General features: G+C 34.2%; 1 protein-coding gene and 1 long non-coding RNA gene across 2 annotated transcripts in view; both read left to right on the forward strand.

Moving 5' to 3' along the window:
• Positions 1–23278, forward strand: part of LOC135137746 (slit homolog 3 protein-like) — a 137892-nt gene that overhangs the window by 26291 nt on the left and 88323 nt on the right. The window lies entirely within an intron of this gene.
• LOC135137600 (uncharacterized) lies at positions 16012–18273 on the forward strand. Its single transcript, XR_010281882.1, has 2 exons — positions 16012–17052; positions 17190–18273. It is a non-coding gene; the product is annotated as an uncharacterized LOC135137600 (long non-coding RNA).

The following is a 23278-nucleotide window of genomic DNA, read 5'->3' on the forward strand; positions in this document are numbered from 1 at the left end:
AGTATAAATAAACAATTTATTTCATGGGATGCCCAAGAGAATGGCAGCAGTCTTACAGGTTCATGGGGGAAGTACCAGTTATTGACGTCCTTAAACAGTGTGTCAATGATCAATGATTTGATTTTGCTTTTTTGGAAACTTTAATTTTTTTTCAGCTTGAATTGATTATTGAATTTTTATCATTTTCTATTAAAATAATATATTTTTTAGTTCTTTTTCGATAAAATTATTACAATAAACGTTGCATAAGAACATCAAAGTATTGCAACCGAAATCGTTCTTTATTTTGCACATTTTCGGATCTTCGTACCGGTGACTGTAGTAGCAAGTTAACTAAAATTTGTCTAATCATTCCCATAAACAATGTGATAGCGTCGCCTCAAAATTTTGAAGAGTTAGCATGATTTAAATTTTACAAAACAACATCCTCCTACATTTGTGGTTTATGAATCAGTTTTGATTTTTGACCCTAGACGTCACATTAAAAAAAAAACAAAATTTTATACATTTTATAATTTAATTAACTGCAAAACCGAATGCTGTGAATTTTTATAAACGTTTTAAGATTATTGTAAGCATGGTATAGTATTTAACATTACTAACATGGTAAAAAGGTTTCTATTGGGGAACTTTTTGGCACAAGTAAAACCGTTACCTTCTTATTTTTGTTCTAATAAACTATCTGGAATCGTTGTGGCAAGGACCAAACATCCGTCAAAATAAAAAGTCAATCACCATAAACCATTACCAAAAATTTGTTTCTCAAACTAATAAATTAATAATCTTTCGCACTGACCTTCAACGATGAATGAATACATGAATGAACGAATAAGAACCAGCAAAAGTCGGTTTTACTTTTAATTGAAACTGAAAGTGTTTACATCGTTTTTATTCGAACGTTTTTCCACCTACTTTTTAAAAGGTGAATCAGTGGCATCGCATCGAAGGTGGTTCATGGGGGTTTTGCCCAATTGGACTTTTAATTTGTTTCATCTATATTTCTACATTACTACGGTACGGTACGTAATGCCGTGATTACAATTATTGCATACATTTCGAAATCATCCTGTATACATATCCTTGGAGTGTTTAATTTTGTGTTGGATTAATTGGTGCTAGTGAAAATTTATAATAGCCAAGATTAAAATTAATTGATACACATTATTTACTTCTTCCGTAGAATGTTTAAAATTGTAATAACAATTGTGCATATATTATATCCATATCCCAGGGTACGAGTATCATATCCCTGAATCGCCACCGTAAGTAATAATCTCAGATATACGGATATTATTTATTTTATTTGATGCATTAAATATTCTTTAGCGAAAAGCCACCCCCCAGCAGGATAGAATAAAACGAGTTTAAAATTTGCAAAACTTCCATGTCACAAATATTAACATCAATAATTAAACTATTAACGTCGGGGAAGTATCTCTGTGGACGCGAATTCATTCTTGGAATGTGCTAAGTACCTAATTTAATTAAACAGCTTTTTCTCGATCAAACAAATTATTACATCTTTTCGGCCCATTCTCTGTCTGCAAAGTGCTTGATTGCAGTATGACATACAGTTGCCAGGAAATTTTAATAACACTTATAGCACTCATAACTACCATATGATAAAAAAATAATCCGGAGTGCTTTGAAATTTGTAAAAAAAAATATGTCATTATTTTTGACTGACGTTATTTAGATCTGTCGATTTGATGTTATATTTGATAGAGAACAAAAAAGTCTCATTATTAATAGTATATTATTAACTAAGGTTGTGAAGACAGACATTCTAGACCGAGCGCAAATTAGAACCTGAGACGCGCAGCGTCGAGGGCTCTAAAGCGCGAGGTCTAGAATTGGCTTCACAAACGTGGTTAATATACTATTTTTTCCACTAGTAGCCCATTTGAGGTTTGCGAATTTTCAAAATGTTTTTTCTGAAGTGCATCAATAAAAACGTGTACTCACGTCATTTTAGTAAGCTTTGGAATTTTATTATTTTTTGACAATCCAGAAATGGTCCAGAACTTTTGTTTTAATTTCCTCCATATTTCCCGTTTTTAATAAATTTTTGTGTGAAAAATGTTGTAAAGTGAACCATCATGTACCCCTCCTCATTCCGTCGTATTTATGCGACCGCGACAAATTTGGCTGAAAAAGGTATGGACCTTTTATCGTTAAAGCGACACGGGGAATGGAAATCCTCCAGCATAGCAGAAGGATACAACGACGGCTCGATCTTCAATTAAAAAAAAATCGCCGAAATCGTCCAAAGCTCATCTACGGCAAATCAAGTCAAACCAAATCGGAACCATGATTCAGTTTCAGTACCGTAAACTTCATTTTCACTCCCATCAACTTCATCAACGTTGTTTCACCAATTTATCCTCAATTTATAATCAATTCAGGGTTTGGAAATCATTCCAGGGCATAATTTAAAAGCAAATTTTCCAAAATGATCGTTTTCAGGTTATGTCTCAGTTTTTCTGACAGTTGTGGACAGTTGTCACATTAGGTGGCCAACTTCACGTTTACATTATTGACCAAGGTTCACAATTTTCCAAATTACAGACCTCTAGACAAGTCGACAATTAGCCATTGTAATGCTACTAGTGGAAAAAAGTTATTATAGAAATGAGGTTAAGCAGGATAACAATGAATGCTCTTATTATATGGATGAAGTTTACACGGAATTTCCCAATATAGCAGTTTCTTATGTTAATTTGCGGGACGAAATTTTACATTGTGTGAACAGATTCGTTGAAACAGGGGCAACTCGCAAATCAAGTAGCGAAAGACCAACCAAGGACATCAGAAAATATTGAAGTTGTAAAGCAGCTAATGGATCTTTCATCCAGGACTAACAGGACTATCAAATGGGACATGCCAATTAAGGTAATTCTCAAAAAAGACCATGGCAAAATTCCCTAAAAATTACATTAGGCACAAGAACTTATGCGACATGCTAGACAAATCGTTCTTTTTAAACGAGGCTTGCTTCTACGTTCCTGGCTATGCATACATATAAATTCGCAATCGTCAATGAGTTTATGGAGCTTTACTTACATCCTCATAAAATTGATGTGTATTGATTAGATTGCTGCTTCAAGACAAACGCCGACAGATATCGCAATAATTTGTTGCAACTTTTCTTTAACACGATGACGGATTCAGGTGTGGCTACTTCCAACAGGACAATGCAACGGCACACAAAACGTCAGCAATCATGACATTATTGCATAAATTCTACGATGATCGACTGATTGATTTTCCTCTACGGTGACTTACCTGACAATTCTATATTTTTCCGCACCCCAAAAATAAAATGTTTAGAAATGGTTTGTACACAACTGAAGAACTTATTGAAGTAATTAGAAATGTGATCTTAAAAAGAAAAAGTCAAAAGAAAGCTGGGAAATTCGATTGGAAATCAACAAAAATTTTTTGTCTGGTCAAACATGTTCAAGAAGTTTTACGATTTGTCCCTGGATCATAGGAAAACTGCAATAAATAAATAACTCACACTGATATTCTCCATTTTGATATTATATTATATTTCATATGTTCGACGATGAACAGTTATTTCTAGAGAAACAAATGATTTTCAATCACAGAAATCGGTCCTAAGTAGAACAATCGTCAAATGTGCAAAAACAACGTTCAGATAAAAATTTCAATCCAACGTGATTGGCTGTTAACACTGTAGTTTTTAAACCTCCACTCTGCATGCAAACGCTGGCCGAAAATAAATTGTGATATATTACCGCAATATTGTCAATGCTAATTTACTCAACATCAATCAAGTGTAGATTTCACCAAACACAAGCGAAAATGATTGTAGTACAGCTAATGGCAGTTATATTTTTTGTTTTTAAAACCCATGTTAAATAATTTTTTAATTGTGATTAATTTTCAACGAGGGTTCAAGTCAATGATTAATGCTGTTTACCGACAACATATTTACAAGCAGTTTGCCTCATTTGCAATCGTTAATATTTTATGGTAATTTTTTGGTGCCGGGTTACAATGACGTCGATGTATTAACTTGCTACATAAATATTTATGACGAAACAATGTCGAGAATTAAAGGAAGCTGCTCGCTTACAACGAATTAATAATTCAGCACAATCCAATGCATTGTTAACTAAAATGATGGAAATTGGGAAGCAGCCAATTTGTATTCCTAATTATTCTAATATCTTCGCCAAATATTTATGCGTAATTAATGGGCTGTTTAAATTTTGCTCTATTTATAGCCACAAGTGCTTAAACAGAATGAAGAGATTCTAAAATAATAAAAAGCACGAAAACATGCACTGGCGATGAACGCTCGGTTTCCATCTAATATCTTGATTGTTAATTATTTGTGTAAAGAAACTTAGAGATTATATCTCAAGGCAGACGCTTATTGAATTTTCGACGAAATTATTTTAAACGGAATTTTAAAGAGAGGCAAAGGAAGCGTTTGAGTAGGATATTTTGCTCGCAAACAGTTAATAAACTTCAATCTGTTGAATCTCTAACTGGTAAATTGTAATTACATGGAAATAGTCAACCACAAGAAACAAGCTTCATTAGTTTGCTACGTCTGAGAAGAGGAAACTTTACAGAATTACTTGATTTCAAGACTAATATCTCAAAGCGATTATTTTAATAGCTGTCACTTTGGAAGGAACTTAATAACTTTAACTAGTCTGATTGAAACTGTTGTTTGTGTTCATTGAAGCGTTTTCTTGTACACTTTGCTAAAGTAAGTTTTATCATTTTAATTTAAACACATTTATGAGTTTATGATGAACTAATTACATTAAGTGCATATGTAAGATAACACTAAAACATAAGAGTTCCGTCGTTCTTACGCCGTAAGAACTATTATTACACAACTGTAATTACAACGATTAGATTTTTAGCTATCTTTTCCTTCCTAGTCGAAGGATAAACATGTTTAATTCAGTGGATAATACATTAATTAAAAATGACGTTATTATAATTCGAGTATACAACTTAGCACAGTTATTTACTCTGAGACAATAATTTTAATTTCTAACGTCCATTGACTCTACACGTGCCTTATTTCATCTAGAGGGAGAATCGGACGTAACGCTGTTCCACTTTTATTATATTCAGCTTCAAAGCTAAAGCATGTTGAACTAGATTAACCAAATGTCTCATCAAAATCCCGACTTATAATTTGTTTCTTATATATGATCTCTTTCTTGTTTTTTTTTGTTAACAGAAGGTCTTTTTTTCGCAAATCGCAAACATGCTCAACTTGGACTCGACTGCGTCGAGCTATGAGGAAATTACTTTATGTTTGCAACATTGCAGTACTTTAAACACATCACTCATTACATTTGTTTCCTCATTATAGACAGGCTTTACGAATAGCATGGTTAAGGGGGTGATAGACATATGGAATGCATACACCTGAATGTAAGATATCTTTTGAGCATCTCATCGGAAGAGCGGTCCTGGCTCTATCAGAGATACATTTCATGGTTACAGGACCTAGAGGCAAGCGACAAACAGATCTGCTTTGAAGTAAAAATGTTTGTTTAAAATTTCCACATTCACCTAGTTTCTCGATTTTTGCAGAAATTTGTAACATACGACGTAGTTATTGTGCTATTCCACCTCACTAGTCTTTACGGCTGTCAGTTCTTCGTTTTGAAGAACGAATGCAAAAAGCCTTCCATGAACGCCAAGATAAGAGTGAAGCTTTCATTTTAAAATGTATTCCAGTTTCGGTATTGGACAACGCACTAACTTTCTTTCCGATTTGATCAAAGCCCGTTTCAGCCTTTTCTACATGTCGTGATGGAAGTATTACAGGGAATAGGATATATGCTCTATTCCAGGGTGAATTTAAGGAAACTCGGGAACTATCTGGAGCAGTTTCTACAATAAAAATTATCCTTGATATCAAATATAACTATGTAACATGTTAGTGCTTCCATACTTTGCCATTCATACACGTTCATTAAAACTATTACTGTATCAGATGAAAATATTTGAAGTAGAAACAACGCAAAATCACCACAAAAATTAACACATAACGCATGAGCAAAATAAACGTCAGAGCGATTTTTTTTTTGTTTTGTTTTGCAGGAAATAATAAAATTAACTCAGTTAATTTCAAGACAGCACGTAAACTTTTATTTTTTAAGAACGATAATCCAGTAAAAATATGTTATTAAATAAGCAATTAATATTTCGTCACTCCACAATTTCGTCGAAAATATTTTGCAGTCGACGAGGCATTGATGAAACCAGTTGCCGAGTAAATTTTACTGTTATGTTTTACCAGACAGTTTTCCATGGAACTCACCAATATTCTGTGGGTGAAAATCATGTTTTCAGGTAAATTTTGCCATACGCGCCTAAGTATTTTGTATCGGATTTAAATCGGGGCTCTTGGAAGGCCACAGTAATCTATTTATTCCGTGTTTTGCAATAAAAGTTCTAAATATACTTGTTCAGTGGACTGGGCAGTTATCCTAAAACTGTTTCAAATTAAAAGGACTGAATCAGAATAATTATATTTTGAAAACTAAAATTCTGGTCTTCAAATACGGACAAAATTAATGGAATTAAAGCTTCCGAAATTCTCCTATACACTGCTGCCTTTAGTCGATTCTCAACAATTAAAAATACTCCAGGACCTCTGCTACTTATCTACGTCCATAAATTCAAAGAAAAACAACCACTCTGGTTTGATCCGTGAACAATCTTCTTAATACCGTGTTTCAACTGACTTGTAGACAGATTCATTGCTATCGACTGAAATATGTTTTCGTCAGAAAATATTACCCTGTCCCAGATGTTAAGTGACTGGTTAACAAACTGCTGGGCAAACGCTAGCTTTTCCTCTTTGTTAGCATGTGATAGATAAATCTTTTTTGTTGAAGTTCTATTTCGCAACTCAGTTGCTCTTCGCACCGTTTAGAAGGATAAAGGGACATGTTTCGAAGACTACATTCCTCTTCTTCTTAAATGTTTTTCATTAACTCCGTTCTCCAGAGAGAGCTATTTTATTAGGTAAAATCTACCATTTTTTAAAAATACAAAACTATTATAATTAGTTATACCTACACATTCCAGGTCCAAGGGTATCTTGTACCTTAATAAATTCTAAACCTATTTCTTTATGAGGAATTTAAGGTTGAGCACTGAATGTGAACAACATTTCGTAGGAAACACATTTAGGTAGTCGTTAGGCCAGGTCGGTCTTGTTAAAAGTCTTAGCTTAGGTGAGTCACATCAAAGGGCTGTAAAACTGTTTTTAAATTTAGAAAAGACTTATTAACGACCATAAACTGAAAAGAAAAAAAACTGCAGGCTATAAAATAGCTTTCTGAACTAATAATTCTTTACATAAGTTAATTCACAATATCTTAAGCAGGTACCTGGGATTGTAAGAGCAGGGAGTGTGTCCCCACCCCTTTAGTCGGTACTCTTTATTTTTGTAGACTTCTGGAGTAATCTCAAGTAAGACGGTCGTACTTTTTTATCACTTATCTGGCCCTTTGATAATCATCCCAAATCATCATCAAGTATTCTAAACATCTTGAGTCTACATGTTACCTTGTTGTGATTGTTCTTTGATATAAGTTATAATATATAATACATAATAAAAAGTACAATTCCTAAGTATTTTACTTTTACCGAAGCATGCAGTAGGTACTTATCTATGCAAGAGAAATCATAAACGGATTGAATTCACTAAATATTTTTGAATATAATGTAAATTTAATAAAATCTGTCAAAGATAAACTAATATCACCATGAACTAAGCTAATTAACATATGCACAACAACATCTACATTTCCAGAGTGCCTAAAAACAGCTATCATAGTTCCAATACATAAAAATTGTGATATTCATGAACCCAGTAACTATCACTCAACAACTTTACTTCTGGTTTTTTCAAAAATTCTCGAAAAACTAATTGTCAGAATTTATTGAAAGTAACCATCTTTTATCTTCCAATCAGTATGGATTTCGGAAGGGGTTGTTTACTACAGAAGCGGTACTATCACTAGTAGAAACCATGGGATTGTGTTTGGAAAAAAGGATACCTGGTATTGCCCCTCTCTTGGATTTATCGAAAGCTTTTGACTGTGGCCCTCATGAGAGGCTGTTACAAAAATTATGCATGTATAATCTAGCACCACCTAGTTGCAAACTAATATCTTCATTTCTAAGAAACCGTTATCAAGTGATTAAGACCAACTCTCAAAGCCCACAAGGCTCCGTACTAGGACCGTTACCTTTTTAATATACATAAATGAATTCCCAGACTACTTGCAGAGCCGATCTATATTATTTGCGGACGATACTACTGTTGTCACAATCTGTGAAGATATGGATGATACAACAATAAAACATGATGAAACACAGTCAAGAGCTAATAAATGGTTTGTCAGTAACAGATTAAATCTTAATAAAAACAAATGCGTTAACGTATTATTTACATTAAAAAATGTTCAACCGCCGGATGGTTATTCAGCATCTGCAAAATTCTTGGGAATACATGTTGATTCTGACCTTAACTGGATTAACAATGGTGAAGTAGTTGCTGCCAAACTAAGTAATTTTCTCTTAAGATCTTTATACAATGAGGTTCCTAGAGATACCTCAAGAATTGCATATTTCTGTTTTATCTAGGCATATCTTAGCTATGGATTGTTATTATGGGGTCATTCCAGTGCAAGACACCCAGCATTCTCGCTCCAAGGACGTGCCGTGAGAATTTTGGGGGGATTACCATCCAGAGCTGCCTGTAGAAACTGCTTTATATCACTACGGTTACTGAGTCTACCTTCTTTATACATCTACCTTAGCCTGATCTACGTTAAATCTAATCGGAGCAAATATCTGACACATAATGACATCCATAACTACGAAACACGTAACAAATCACATCTTTACCCCAAGAAACTAAGGCTACAAAATCCAGCAACGGTACTGAATACCTTGTTCCAAAATTTTTTAATGTATTACCCGCTCACGTACAAAATACCACCGATGTACACTTTAGGAAAATTGTGAAGAAATACCTATTTGGAAAAGCGTATTATTGTTTTTATTAAAGATAAGTTTATGTAGTGTTCTCTAAAATGTGTATGTCATTTAATTTGTCATTTCTATTTTTATTGTTTTATTGTGTGTAGTATGTACATGTGACTTATGCAAAAAACTCGTATGTTTATATGCATTAATATGTTATTATTATTATTGTTATTATTAAGTTGGACAAACCGGGAGAAAATTTGAACAAAGAATTAAATAACACAAGGCATCATACTTGTACTAAACCCATACAACGCCCCGGTACGACGTCTATGGGCTTTCTAGTATGTACGGAGATGATGGACGACTCATCATCGGTGACGGTGGCCGGGCGGCGTTCACATAAGAAGCGCCTAGAAGCGGTTCTGCTGAAGCCTTGACGGAGGGCTCCAAAATGAGCTCGAAGCAATGACGTGTGGGTTTAAAAGAGACCACCGGTGGGAGCACTCAGTTTTTTAGTCCAGTCAACGAAAGAGTATAAGTTGAGTCGGAATTATAATCGCTGTGTCGAGAATTAAATTGTTGAGTTTTACCCACGCCGATTTTTAGTTACTAATCAACGTAACACTACATTAATAAAAATTCAATTTCCACGTATACGAATTACTTAATTCAAGAAAACCACAATTTTAACTACATTTTCAAAATTTTACACTTGGGAAAAAAGGTTCAAAACTAAACTCGCTAGAATGTTTAGAAATTAATAGATGTAATAAACTTAATAAATTGATGAACCAAACGGAGACAAACAAATCCCCTTTGTTAAACTTATTATAGTTGTAAATTCTTTTGTTAGTTTTAGATATATAAACGAAAATTATCTTTTGTAAACCAGTTTCTGTTCTGCCTGAAGACGCCAGTGTGCACCGGAATACCTGTAGCAGTGTCTACGGACGCCAACTTTATGGGTAGTTTTGGTAGGCCAACTCGACACCGAGCACCAAATACATTATACCGGTGGACTCGACACCACATCAGGAGATATGCAACAAGCGTTGATCCACCCACTCCCCGGGATACCTTCCTTCTAGTCAAATCGTTATTCTCTGCAAATAAATAATAATTGAAAACTAGATTAGATACTTTTTATTAAAAGCAAAATACATAGTTACAATTATTTATTTATATGCATTAACTATTTATAATTGTGAATTTTATATATATGCGATACGAGTTTGACAAATTCGTAATCTGATAAAATGCCGTTTTTACGTGACAATTTTTTTTTCCAAGAACAATTTGACTTGTCTAACCCTACGTGTTTTTATCACTGCTGGGATGTTTATATTTTTAATTTTAATCTACATTCTATATACTTAAAAGAGAGATGGCGCCTAAGACAGACGCTAATAAAGACGAGCGGAATCAAACGTGTAAAAAGTGCAAATCAAGAGTGGTTTCAGGCGTTAAATGTGGAATATGTGCAGCTGTGTTTCACCCAAGTTGTGCTAAAAACTCCGCTTATGTAAAAATATCGGATGATATAGTGAAATGTTGTGAAAAAACATATGAAAACCAAATGGACGACGAGTTCGAAGATGCACTCGACTTTGACGAACTACCGAAACATTTCAAATACATCTTAAGACAAAAGGACATTATCATCGCCGAACTTAGGGAAAAGAACGAAATCCTGAAGGATCAGGTGAAACTTTACAAAACCTTCAGTAGGTTACAACTTGATGATCTAGAGGGTGATAAGCAGCAAGTTGAAAAAAACAAGCTAGATGATAAGCAATGTACTCCACAAAACCAGGTACATGCAAAAAACCCAAATAAACAGCGAACAGCTGATCAAATGCCAAAAATGACGAACCCAAACCATACGACCAAACAAAAGCAAATTAAACAAATAAACACACCTGATATTAGGAACGCTGACACTGATAATTCTCGGAAGGAAAGTGAATGGAATGAAGTGCGAATACGACAAAGGAAATCATCACAGAGGGTGCCTCAAGTGGTTGGAACGAACACCCAGTTCCCCTCGATAAAGGTGGCCCCCAAGAAAGCCTTCATATACGTTTCGAGGCTAGCTCCTGGAACCTCAGCTGCAGAAGTCTGTGGTCTGCTAAAATCAAAATTCCCAGAGACAACATGCCAGGAACTTGACAGTAAACACCCGGAATTTTACACATCATTTAAGGTGACCGTCGATCTGCATAATTTCAATTCAGCACTAGATGCCAATAACTGGCCAAGTGGATGCTATGTAACACGTTATTTTCATCGGGCGACGACGAGACAAACACCAAGTTAGTCCAAACTCCAATCTGTTCACTACTACATCTTCATCTCCAAAGTTTAAGAAACAAACGCAATGAATTCAGTCATCTTGTAAATGAATTAACCCCTACAGTTATTGGTATCACTGAACACTGGCTCAAAGACGGCGAAGTCTTACCATACGGACCTGAAAACTATCATCTAGCTGCAACCTTCTCCCGCCAAAGCACCCGAGGTGGTGGTACAGCGATATTCTTAAAAAATTCCAATCTGTTTGACAGTTCTCCTGTGAATTTCGATCAACCTAAACCGATAGAGGGTGACTTTGAATATTGTTGTGCAAAGATCAAACCGTCCAACGAGCCTAATATTCTAGTAGTATGTATATACCGTGCTCCTACTGGAGATAAAAATGTATTTCTCCAAAAATTATTTGAGTTATTACAATATGTTTTTAGTACTTCATCAAAACGATTAATAGTCTGCGGAGATTTCAATGTCGACTTTCTGGAAAACAGTAACAATGACGAAGCTCGTGAAGTGGTACATCTTTTTCAAAGCTTTGGATTAATACCACATGTACGGGAAGCAACGCGAATAGGTAGAAATTCAGAATCCCTCTTAGACAATATATTCAGCAATATTAATACTGATTCTGTAGCATGTGAAGTCATCAAGTCATATATATCGGACCATTTCTCGCAAGTATTGAAAATCTCTTCTGGGGACCAGCAAATAGAGTCGGAAACCCTCTATACTCAAAAACGAAATTTCGTAAGTTCAAAAAATAATCTTACCTTTTACGAAGCCATTAGAAATGAATCTTGGCATAATGTTTATGGTGTATCAGACGGCAACAGTAAATTTAAACAATTCTGTGAAATAATCAAATACCATTTCAACAAATCCTATCCATTAATAACAAAGCCTGCCATCCAAAATAAAACAAAAAAAATTAACAACCCATATTTGAAAACGTGGTCAGCATATATACATGATCTATATAAATTATATATAAAAAATAAATCACCACAACTGCTCCAAAAACTTAAACAGGAAAAAAAAACTTTAAGAATTTTTTAAAAAAAGTAAAACAAGATGAAAATTATAGATTAATTAATGGTTCCACAAAGAAATCAAAAACAACGTTTGCTATTTTTAAGAGTATCACACAGCGGGGGTATCGTAAGCACCAATATTCAATCAAAGATAACAATGTCCCAATTTCTGATCCATCAGAATTAGCCAATAGGTTTATGAAAGTATTCCAACCGACTAGGGACAGTAACTCTAGTAGTTCCAATATTAATAATCATTCAGTTATTAACAAATATGTCAATAATAGCATGTACCTTATGCCGGTGACAGTAGACGAAGTAAAAAAATTGATAACCACGTTACCAAATATGTAAATATTCAAGTGGGATTGATGAAATTCCTATAACCGAAATAAAAAGCGTCAACAATCTTATAAGTGAACCCCTAACTCAAATACTTAATCAATGCTTTTTAGATGGCTACTTTCCAAATGAGTTAAAAGAAGCCAAAGTTATCCCTATTCACAAAAAAGGCAGTAAAGAAAATATTAACAACTATAGGCCAATATCTCTTCTGTCATCAATCTCAAAAATTTTTGAAAAAATTATATATCATAGATTAATTAATTTCCTTCAACGTAACGCTATCATTTCTCAAACACACCATGGTTTTGTACCTAATCGTAACACCGAAACTGCTTTATTTAATTTTATGGACTCATTACTGAATTCTCTTGACGATCATCAAAAATGTGCCGGTGTCTACTTCGATTTGTCAAAGGCATTTGATACAATTAAACACGACATCCTGTTAAATAAAATAGAGAAATATGGTCTTAGGGGGCAAGTAAATAAATTAATAGCATCATATTTAACTGGCAGAACTCAACGAGTTTATGTAACGACTACTATTAACAATATTTTAACAACTAAAAAGTCGTATATTAGTCATATCATGCAGGGGTACCGCAAGGATCAATTCTTGGCCCTATATTGTTCCTTCTGTATGTAAATGATCTACATGAACACGTGGACATTAAGCACGTTTATCAATTTGCTGACGATACTTCGTGTATGGTGTGCAGTCATAGTCTTAATATGCTTTCTGAAAACATAGTTACGGTCATTAACAAAATGATTACATACTGCAAGCAGAATTGTCTAAAATTAAATGTGAATAAAACAGGATTGCTATTCTTTAAAAATTTTGAAAACATATCTATAAATCATATGCAAATTCAGCAATCTAGTGAAATAAAATTCCTAGGAATTGTCATAGATTACAAACTGCAATTTTCGGAACACATTAAAAATATAATAAGTAAGATAAATACAGCATGCTATGTAGTACGTGTTCTAAAAGAAGAATTACCCATTGCAAGTCTTATGCAATTCTACTACGCTTACGTACAGTCCATTATTTCTTATGGCATTGTTTTCTGGTATATATCGTCTGAGTGGAACAAAGTCTTTATAACCCAGAAGAGATTTTTAAGAATTATACTTGATTTACCAAGTAAAGAATCATGTAGATCTTTTTTTAAAAAACTTGGCATAATGACAGTAACCTCCCTCTATATGTTTAAATTAATAATGTATGTAAGATCTAATGAAACCAGTTTTGAAAAAAACAGGGATCTTTACTCTCGGATGACCACAAGAGGTAATGCTTATCTTAGCGTGCCCAAACATAAAACCCGTTGCTTTGAAAAAGGCCCACATTATAGAGCAATTCTCGCATATAATTCTTTGCCATCAACTATAATAAATATACGCGAAACAAATAAATTCAAATGGGAACTAAAAAAATATTTGATAGATAAAGAGTATTATAGCTTTGATGAGGTACTGAATCGATGTTAACGTCTATATTGTACTGTAAAATTGTATGTATGTGTATATATTTGTATGACACTATTGACACTTTTAACTCTTTGTATGTTGTGACAATGCCGATGTCGTATATTCACGACCTTGATGGCTGAATAAAATTTATTATTATTATTTTATTATTATAGTTTCCCCAGTTCTAATTCGGTTTTATAGTACCCCATTATGTAAAGAAAGAGTAAACAGAAATATTGAAAAAACCCATCTTATAAATGTTTAAAAGTCCGCATGCTACTACCGGCTTACACCATAAATCGTAGTGACACCTAAAATCTTTCTAACCCATAATTCCTGTTATCATTTTGTTGGGTGGTTAACGAGAGTAAACGCTGGGATCGCGTGTTCTTTGAAAGTTATATGACGAAAAGAAAAATTATAGTTCTCCAGCATCTTTAGCCTGAATGTAGTGTTTTAACACACCAGGTGCCGTATCGGCGAAGGGTAGTTTTTAAAATTATCTGAAATTGTATGCAGATAAAATAATTTAAACTTGTAAAGTTAAGCTATTTAGGTACTCGTGATATTAATCCAAATAACGATGTGTGATAAAATTGTTGATGTATCACATTTTTAAAAAGACGCCCAAAGCAAATAATTCGCTCTAGAAAATCACTTGTGTAGAAACGCCCATTAAAAAAAGCCGTATTTACTTTGTCTTGAGCAAACATTAGTAAAACAGCGTAAAAAGACCTGTCCAACTGGTAGCGTTTTATGCGACGCTTATTTTGCTGAGTGTAAAAATGGGAACGAACCGCTTGTCCAACATTTATGCCTACAATATTGTGTAGTATTGTAACAACACCACCAACGGTAAAGCATATTAAACCCTTCTAATTGTCTGGCTTCATCCCTGTGGAAATCTATTGTAATTTGATGGTTTACTTTAGAGATATCTACTCGCAAGCGTAACGCGAACATCCACCTCAAAGTTTAATTTAATATCAAAGCATTATACTCTCAACGATAATTATCACTTCTAATCTAGAGGCTGCATACGTAACTTTTTACGACAGTCATCGGAATTGTGGTTGGGTTGACAGGTGTTGAGGTAAAAATCCGTGAACGAATGTTCCAATCGATGCAGAAAATGCGGAGCGAAATCACTCGCCTTATTCTTGGGGGATTTTTTTCTTGTAAGTCGATGAGACGAGCGAAATGCTCTTAAAGACCTAAAAGAATTGTTGGAGGTGGCGCAAGGAAAAAGTTGTGGTCGAAGATAATGGGTTAAAAAGTACTTAATGACTGTCGAGATACTCTTGGGTCAGATTTTAATATTCTGTGCTTTCGAGTTAAAGGGTAACTCTTCACTAACTTTGTAATTGTGAAGGTCGCTTTCAAAGACTTTAATAGGTGGAATCGAGTGCTAAAGACTCAACCGGGTGGTGAGTGGAGTTTTTTGAGCACAACTTATTCATTCGTTTCGGTAATTTGTAAAGTAGTTCTAATGAACTTCTTCACTTAATAAATTCTATTGCATAAATTTATGAAAATGGATTTCATGCAGCAACTATTATCTTCGTAAGTTTTTGTTGTAATAAAGTGGCATAAGGATATCGTAAAACATTTTAACTGTACTGTCGTGTATCAAAAACTATAACTATTTCACTGTTTTTGATGTTGATTTAATTGTGTTTTGTATCAAATACAATATGTACAGGGTTTTCATAAATGATTATAGGGTCGCAGTAGGTTATGGATGTGTGCCGCCTTTCGCTTTATGTGTACTTTACTAAATGTGTCCTTGGGCACGACAAGCACCACATGCATCTGTATAACTGGTTGCCTAGATGCTTCATGATTAAATATCGAAAACGCATGCGTCAATACACATGTGACTAACATAACAAGGCGATACTGGCGATAACAAGTGAAATTTTTGGTTGGCTGTTGATATACACACGCACAAATTCCAATAACTAAATCATCCACGGAAAAAGAAGTTCCACGTTTAGGAGTATATTTGTAATGAAGTGCAGGAGGCGAAGCGCCCGTGTGTCCTTTCAAAAAGTTAGCACGCGTTGGTGACCATAAAAAGTTAGGTTATGTTAGCAACGGCTGCAATGCTGCAATTAAAGAATGCACGAATGCGAAATTTAACAAATTTTTGTGGCAAAAGGAAGCATTTGCATAACATTTGAAGATGAGGAACGTGATCAAAAGATGCTGTAGAAGAGCTTTGCACAAACAGTTTGTGCGAAATCGAGAAGCGCGTGTTCTGCGCGATGTTACGGAGTTAGATAAGCGCAAATGTAGTTCATTTTCAAACTGTTTTTCAGAAGTTGAAGGCGCATTGATGACCAGTGGGACCAAGGGCCTTTGGTGGTTAAATATGCCTTTATATACATGGACACCAGATGCATGTGCTTAGAAAGATGATTTTTGATTAAGAACTCAGAGCAAGAGTATCTTTAATGGTGTATACAAATTTGACAAACAACGCATTTTAATGTCTGATAACTACATTTCCTATCCATCAGTTCTACTTCATGAAAGTTAGTTTTGGTTTGTGAGTGCATTAAATGTTTTACAGCAGATTCTTTAGCTACATTATCAAAACTTATCTGGGTGGCAAGTTTATGGGACTTACTGACCAAAAGGTCATGGTGAATAGCTGTAAGTCATAAAGTAGATGAAATTCTTGACCAAGATGTATCCTTCAGTAGTTTCTTCAAAGTGTCTAAATATGTTTCCAGCCCTCTATTGGTTTACCACCAAAATATTTGTATTTCAAAGATCTGTGCAAAGATTTGGCGTGCATGTTGGTGTTAATGCCTGCGTTCTTTTGATAACACTGGGCCCATGACTTCATGCGCTCTTTATTTTGAAAGTAGTAAGTGTTTAAATAATTCACAAATTTACTTTTTACCAAAAATTTAATCAGCTCTTGCTTCAGTCTTATAAATTTATTTTCATCTGTTTCTTTTAATACATAATCTAATTTTGTAAGAATCTGATTTATTGTTCCAGGCATTCCAATATGTAGCTGTAACTATCATCTGTCATGAAATAATTGGGTACCAAAACCGATATTAATGATTTTATTTCACCAACCAGAACCTCTTATATGTTGGTGTCCTTTCAGTTGGACAGAATAAATGTTACTGGATAATCAATATTTTTATCATCTAACACATGGACTTGTGGTCAATTCAATGTCATAAGAGGTTTGTCCCATGTGTGCCATCTACACAAATGATTTTGGCGCCATATTTTTTTAACATATACTCCAGCCCACTGTACATGGAAGCTAATGCAGTCATTTTTGTGCAATTTTTCATGTTCTGATGCACAACAAGATTTTCCTTACTTCATTTACCAGATGTATTATTTTTTCTGCAATGTGGGGAATGTCTTTCATAGTCAGAAGATTAAATCTGGTACATGAACTGAGTTCTAGATTTTTAACAGTTTCAATTATTTTTTCGTGTGTTACACCAGTGCGAATTTGTTCAACTAGATATGTCGTTTCTTTTGTAGTCAGGGGTTGACAGCGAAGATCATTGTGATGAACAACATGAATAGCAATAAACTGAACAAGTACCACTGAGGAAGAATGATCAAAGTGAGCTGTAATTCGTGAAGGACAGACTCCTTGCATTTTGATACTGCCACTAGGTTTAGGAGCTCGTATATTACATTTACTAACAGAATTTGCTAGATTACTTCTGACATTCATAGTAGAAAATAATAATTCGTCATATAAAAGAATTAGTTTTTAACTCTAAATCTGCTTTTCGTGTAAAAAAATTCTTCCGTTTTCTTAAATTGTAGATCCTTTACTTCCAACTCAATGTTATAAACGATGTTGAAATGATTCGTTAATAAGTGAAAACGCTGAAAGTTTTCAAAGCATAGCGGACAAATTATTCTGCTAGTTTTTAATATTTTTGAAATTGTCGCCGTGAAAATATCTTAGATGTCGATTTGTACTTGAAATTATTTCACACAATAAGCACATTTTGTTAACACTTCAAACTTTTGGATGCTCATACTGAAATATGTTTTGTCATGTCTAGTGCTTGTTTTTACTTAATAAAATAATAGAACTTTATCTGTCCATTGTCCTTTTCATAAAAATTACACGAAATTCTTTAATTAGCCACAAAACAATAGTATATTACAAAATTAATATTTCACTTCCCGCCACAAAAGTACATATTCAACGAAAATGTATAAACGTAAAAGATAAAAATCCAAATATAACTTTGACTGCTGGGTAGCTTCTAAACCCTCATCGTAGAGTCATATAAAATCAAGGACCACCAGATGGGTGAACGGACACGGATAATAATCAGAGTTTTTACGGTTTGAGATTTCATTCAGTTCTATCAAAAATTTTATTGTACATAATAAATAGGTATTTAGAACGTAGTGGGATTTCATTTTAAGTATCAAGCTTCAAAATATACTTTCGTTGCTAATTTTAAAGACTAGTTTTTGATTTTTGTTGTTTTTTTTGTGTACAGATTCGTTTCAATGCAAAATTAGGTCACCCACATAGAATTTGAACATTTGAAATTACGCGGGCGTAATTTGTTACCCTCATGCGCGGAACTCCAACATTCCTGAGAGTCAATTTGTTGTTAAAAATAAAAATAATTCATAATGGAATAAACAAACAAATTTATTGTGGTTAAACATCACAGTAAATGTTGAAAATGTTCACCATTTAGTTCAAGGCACATATTCACTCTCTTTTTCTTACTTTCAAAAATGTTCTGTAACATCCTTCCATCAATGCTTTGAACCCATCGTTCAATTTCATGTTGCAACTCTGCCAAGTTATTCATTTGCCGTTGAAACACTTTGTCTTTCAAATATCCAAATATTGAAAAGTCCAATGGCGTAAGATCTGGGGAACGTGGTGGAAATGCATGCTGCACTCCTAAACTTATTACACGATCGTCATAATGTTGTTGTAAATATTCCAATGTAGCACGTGCAGTGTGTGCAGTCGCGCCGTCCTGTTGAAAGTACCCTAACTGCAGCTCTTCGTCATCAAGTTGTTGAATAAATGGTTCCAAAATCTGTTGCCTATACCTCTCTCCAGTCATAGTATCATGAAAGAAAATAGGTCCATATATTCGTCTACGAGAAACTGCCAACCATACTCCAATTTTTAAAAGATGAAGAGGCGTCTCTACAAAAACATGTGGATTTTCCGCGGACCAAATTCTAAAATTTTGCGAATTGACATAGCCAGATAAATGAAACCATGCTTCATCACTAAAAAATGTAAGATCCAGTAACCCGTCATCATGAAAAGTATTCTGAAACCAATTGCAATATTCTACGCGGCGTGGAGGATCTATTGGTAAAAGTTGTTGCACAGTAGTTATTTTGTAAGGATGCATATGCAATCGTTTTTTCACTACTTTGTGACATGTGGTTACGGGAACTCCTGACTGTTGAGATAATCTTGTCAAAGATGTTTGGGGATTCTGCTCGAGTCTTTCTCTCAAATCATCAACAACTTCCTCAGATACTGCAGGTCTCCCAGAAGATTTCCCTTTGTTGACATTGCCAGTGCGAACAAATCTGTTGATGACATCTCTAATGTGAGCCTCTAATGATGTTTCTTGAATTTCCAAATCAGGGTAATTGGCCAGATATTCTTGCTTACAAGCGGCTACAGAATACAGCCACGCTCCGTCTACGAATGTCCCATTGCGATAATAAGACATAACGATGAAAGTGTTTTGCTCAACCGAATAAACCATTTTCACGGTCTTCGCTTCGAGCACAAAGTTTTCGCACGCAAGCACCAAGAGCCTTGAGAAAGGCTATTTTGTTGTTTTAAACTTGGATCAACGAGAATTACTGTAAATCACACTTGGAAAGTGGTAGAACAATAAAAGCGATGATTTTAAGTGACAGGTTACAAATGACAAGCACAATGACAAGTGAGAATTGTCAAATGAGACAATTTCAGCAAAGCGGCATTTTTGAAATCCATGGCCAACTACGCCCTTAGAATCATTTATGAAAGCCCTGTAGTTTCAATGCATTTGCAATATAATACATGTAAAGCATAAATCTACTCCAAACATCTCAGTAATCACTAATTAAAACAGTTCGACTATTATAGCTAAAAATTGAAAAGAGTAGCAATTCGTCCGATGAATTCGATACTTTTTACCTTAACTTACTCTCTGGAAGTAAAAATTAAGCCAAACCTCGCAATTACTTGAAGCTAATTTAGTTAATAGTATATTATTCAGCAAGTGAGCAATTAAGAACTTTTTTTTTAATAATAATAATAATAAATAACCCTTTATTGCTCAACAGAATTTCACTTACTACAATAACAAAACATCTTAATAATTGCAATTGCAAAATAAAACAAATAAATTAAATTAAGTTTCTTCCTTAGACAACGTTTGAAGCGAGATAATTTTGAACTGAAAATATCAAGCGAATTTTGTGTTTCAAATTGTTTCAAGTAATAATTTACAATATAAATGGGATCCTTTCTACCACGATTCGTTTTAGGTGTTTTGTAGAATAACGTAACTGTCGTTGTATTATTAAATCTAGGAACATAGAAATCTAAACAACGGAGCAACTTACTACAATCAGTAACATTATTTAAAAATTTAAATAAAAAACTAAGGCTAGTCGTCACATCCCTGCGAAAAATCATTAACTAATATCCACGTACTTTGAGAAAATTACTTACTATTGAGAAAATGAGCTTTTAAATTTCTAATGTATTTATTAAAGCAGTGTACAAAAATTATCTGTTGCAATTTGTTTATGGTAAATAAAGTCTGTGTTGTTTATGTGACCACATTTTAAACCTTAAGAAAAAATGTTTTTTTATGTTTCTTTCCAATATTTGCAGTTAGTGATTTCTTGCACAACTAAAATTTCAGAATAAGAGAGTAGAATAATTTTTATTTATTTTTCATAGAAGAACGCCATGACAACAACAAAATATCAAACGAAATTAACATTGTTACAAATGTGTCACAATGAAGGTGATTCTAACAAAAGGCAAAATATTTTTTTCTGCATCATTCAAATGAATTTTCTTCACTTTCGTCATCGAGTGCAGGCTCTGTCGTGTGATCTACCGATAATCATTGAAACCATAATTGCAGTTCTTGGGGTATAACTAATTTCTGGCAAAGTTTTAATAGCTTGCTTTTTTATGGCTTATGAGAAGATGTTGCTTTTACTATCTGTTTGACATCTGTTTTGTAGAAGCCACTGTGGTCATACAGATACTTAATTTTTCATAGATTATTTATTTTTTTCATAGCGTAGTAGAGTGCCTTGACAGAATATGTCGTTTTTAAAAGTGTGGACACGATTGACACAATGTTAAGTTAGAAAGAAATGCAGATATGATATTTCTTTGCTAGCCTTGAGAAGAGTATAGACATAGATTTTAGTTTTCTCTCTCTGCCAAGCAAATTTTCAGTGGCGGTATGTACAATGAAAAATTTAATTGACTCGCATTATAAGACTTCACAGTTTTTTTGTCTCTATTAGATCTAGCTCTTCCATAATATTCATCCAGTTCAACATAGAATAAACAGGTAAGTACTTTTTTTTTCTCTTTCTATAGCATTGTGCATACTATACTTCTACTACTTACATAAAAGAGTGACCGTACTCTAAATATGTTTGTTCAATAAGTTCAATGTGAGTGGTTTGCGTCAAAAAAAGTAAAAGGACATTGCATTAAAGTTGAATCTATTTCATTATTATCTCTTTTTCCGTTAATTTCAGACCAATCTATGCAATGCGCGGCACTAGGTAGTTATGACTCATAAACCGTAAAATTGTGAACACAAAGTTTACGACAATAACACAGTAGTGATTCGTCACTAGAAGGAATTTGCAGGACGCTCTGAAGATCCAAAGTAGCGAACATAAAGCTAGGGACAGTATCTGGTCTTTTCGTGTCTTCCGCTTCGGCGTGATTTGGCACTTCTTTCCTCTGTTGATGTTTGTTGTATTGTGTAACAAAGCATCAGTTACGGATGCAGACTTTCTCGCTTCAGCATGTTCATTGCACAATAACCACCGATCTTTCTTTGGTACAAAGAATGATAAATTATAAGTAGTATGTACAAAATATTTTTCTGTACATCAAATGAGGCAATGACCTGACCTGACCTGACGTGACAAAATTCTTTATATATAAAATTTACATTTTAGCAATAGACAATTTTGATTCTAAATATTGTCTCTGCGTATTTTTCTCCACTATCATTTGTAATACATATATTGAAAAGGACGAAAACCAATAATAGCCCATCCTCTTTTAAACCTAATAATTATTTATCTGTTTCAACACCCCCGGCTTTTTTTTCACGCATTTTTCCACCTGCGATTAATTAATCAACAAACGTGTTTATGCTTGGGCATTTGAAGCGCTCCCTAATAGGAGGCTAAAGTGGCGGGTTAACAGCACAGGTTGGTTAAACTGATGGACTTCCATCCAAAGCTATCGTTTATCCTGTCCAGTGGTTGGTTACCGTTGGGTGTGCATAGATCATGATGTCTAAAACCTCCACCCCGACCGCAATCACCCTCACTTTACATACATACACACATATGCCGACTCTTATTATTATGGAATGGTGTCGTAACACGGTTGTGGCATTCATTCGTAAATATTTGATGTGAGCCTCTCTTATTTGGATGTGTTAAGATACAAGCTAAGGCTTTTAGGACGACTAGCAACTTGAATCGATAAGGAAGCTTTCATCGGAATCCTCATTAGGGGAACTTGAACTTAATGAGATATTAGTATATGTGTACGAATGGTGACCCTCAAATACTTGCGGTTTTAGGGAGAGAGTCTTGTGACTGCAGGTTTAAGTCTCATAACGTATGAATAAGGCGGGATGAGACTCTTAGCACTCATTTATTATGTGCTTTGTTGTTATTTAGTACAAGGGTGTCTTTACTCGTGCTCGCACTTGAAATGTGCGACTGTTAGCAAACTGAGTAGAAATGTACTGAAGAAAGTGTGGCGTAAAAGATTTTGACATTTTTAGGCTAACGTGGTAAATAAAAATTGATCTAAGTAGCTTTAGAGA

The sequence above is a fragment of the Zophobas morio genome, unplaced genomic scaffold (genome assembly GCF_036711695.1).
Source record: "Zophobas morio isolate AGI-343-1 ecotype UQ-CSIRO unplaced genomic scaffold, CSIRO_AGI_Zmor_V1 ptg000029l, whole genome shotgun sequence".
Lineage (NCBI taxonomy): Eukaryota > Metazoa > Arthropoda > Insecta > Coleoptera > Tenebrionidae > Zophobas > Zophobas morio.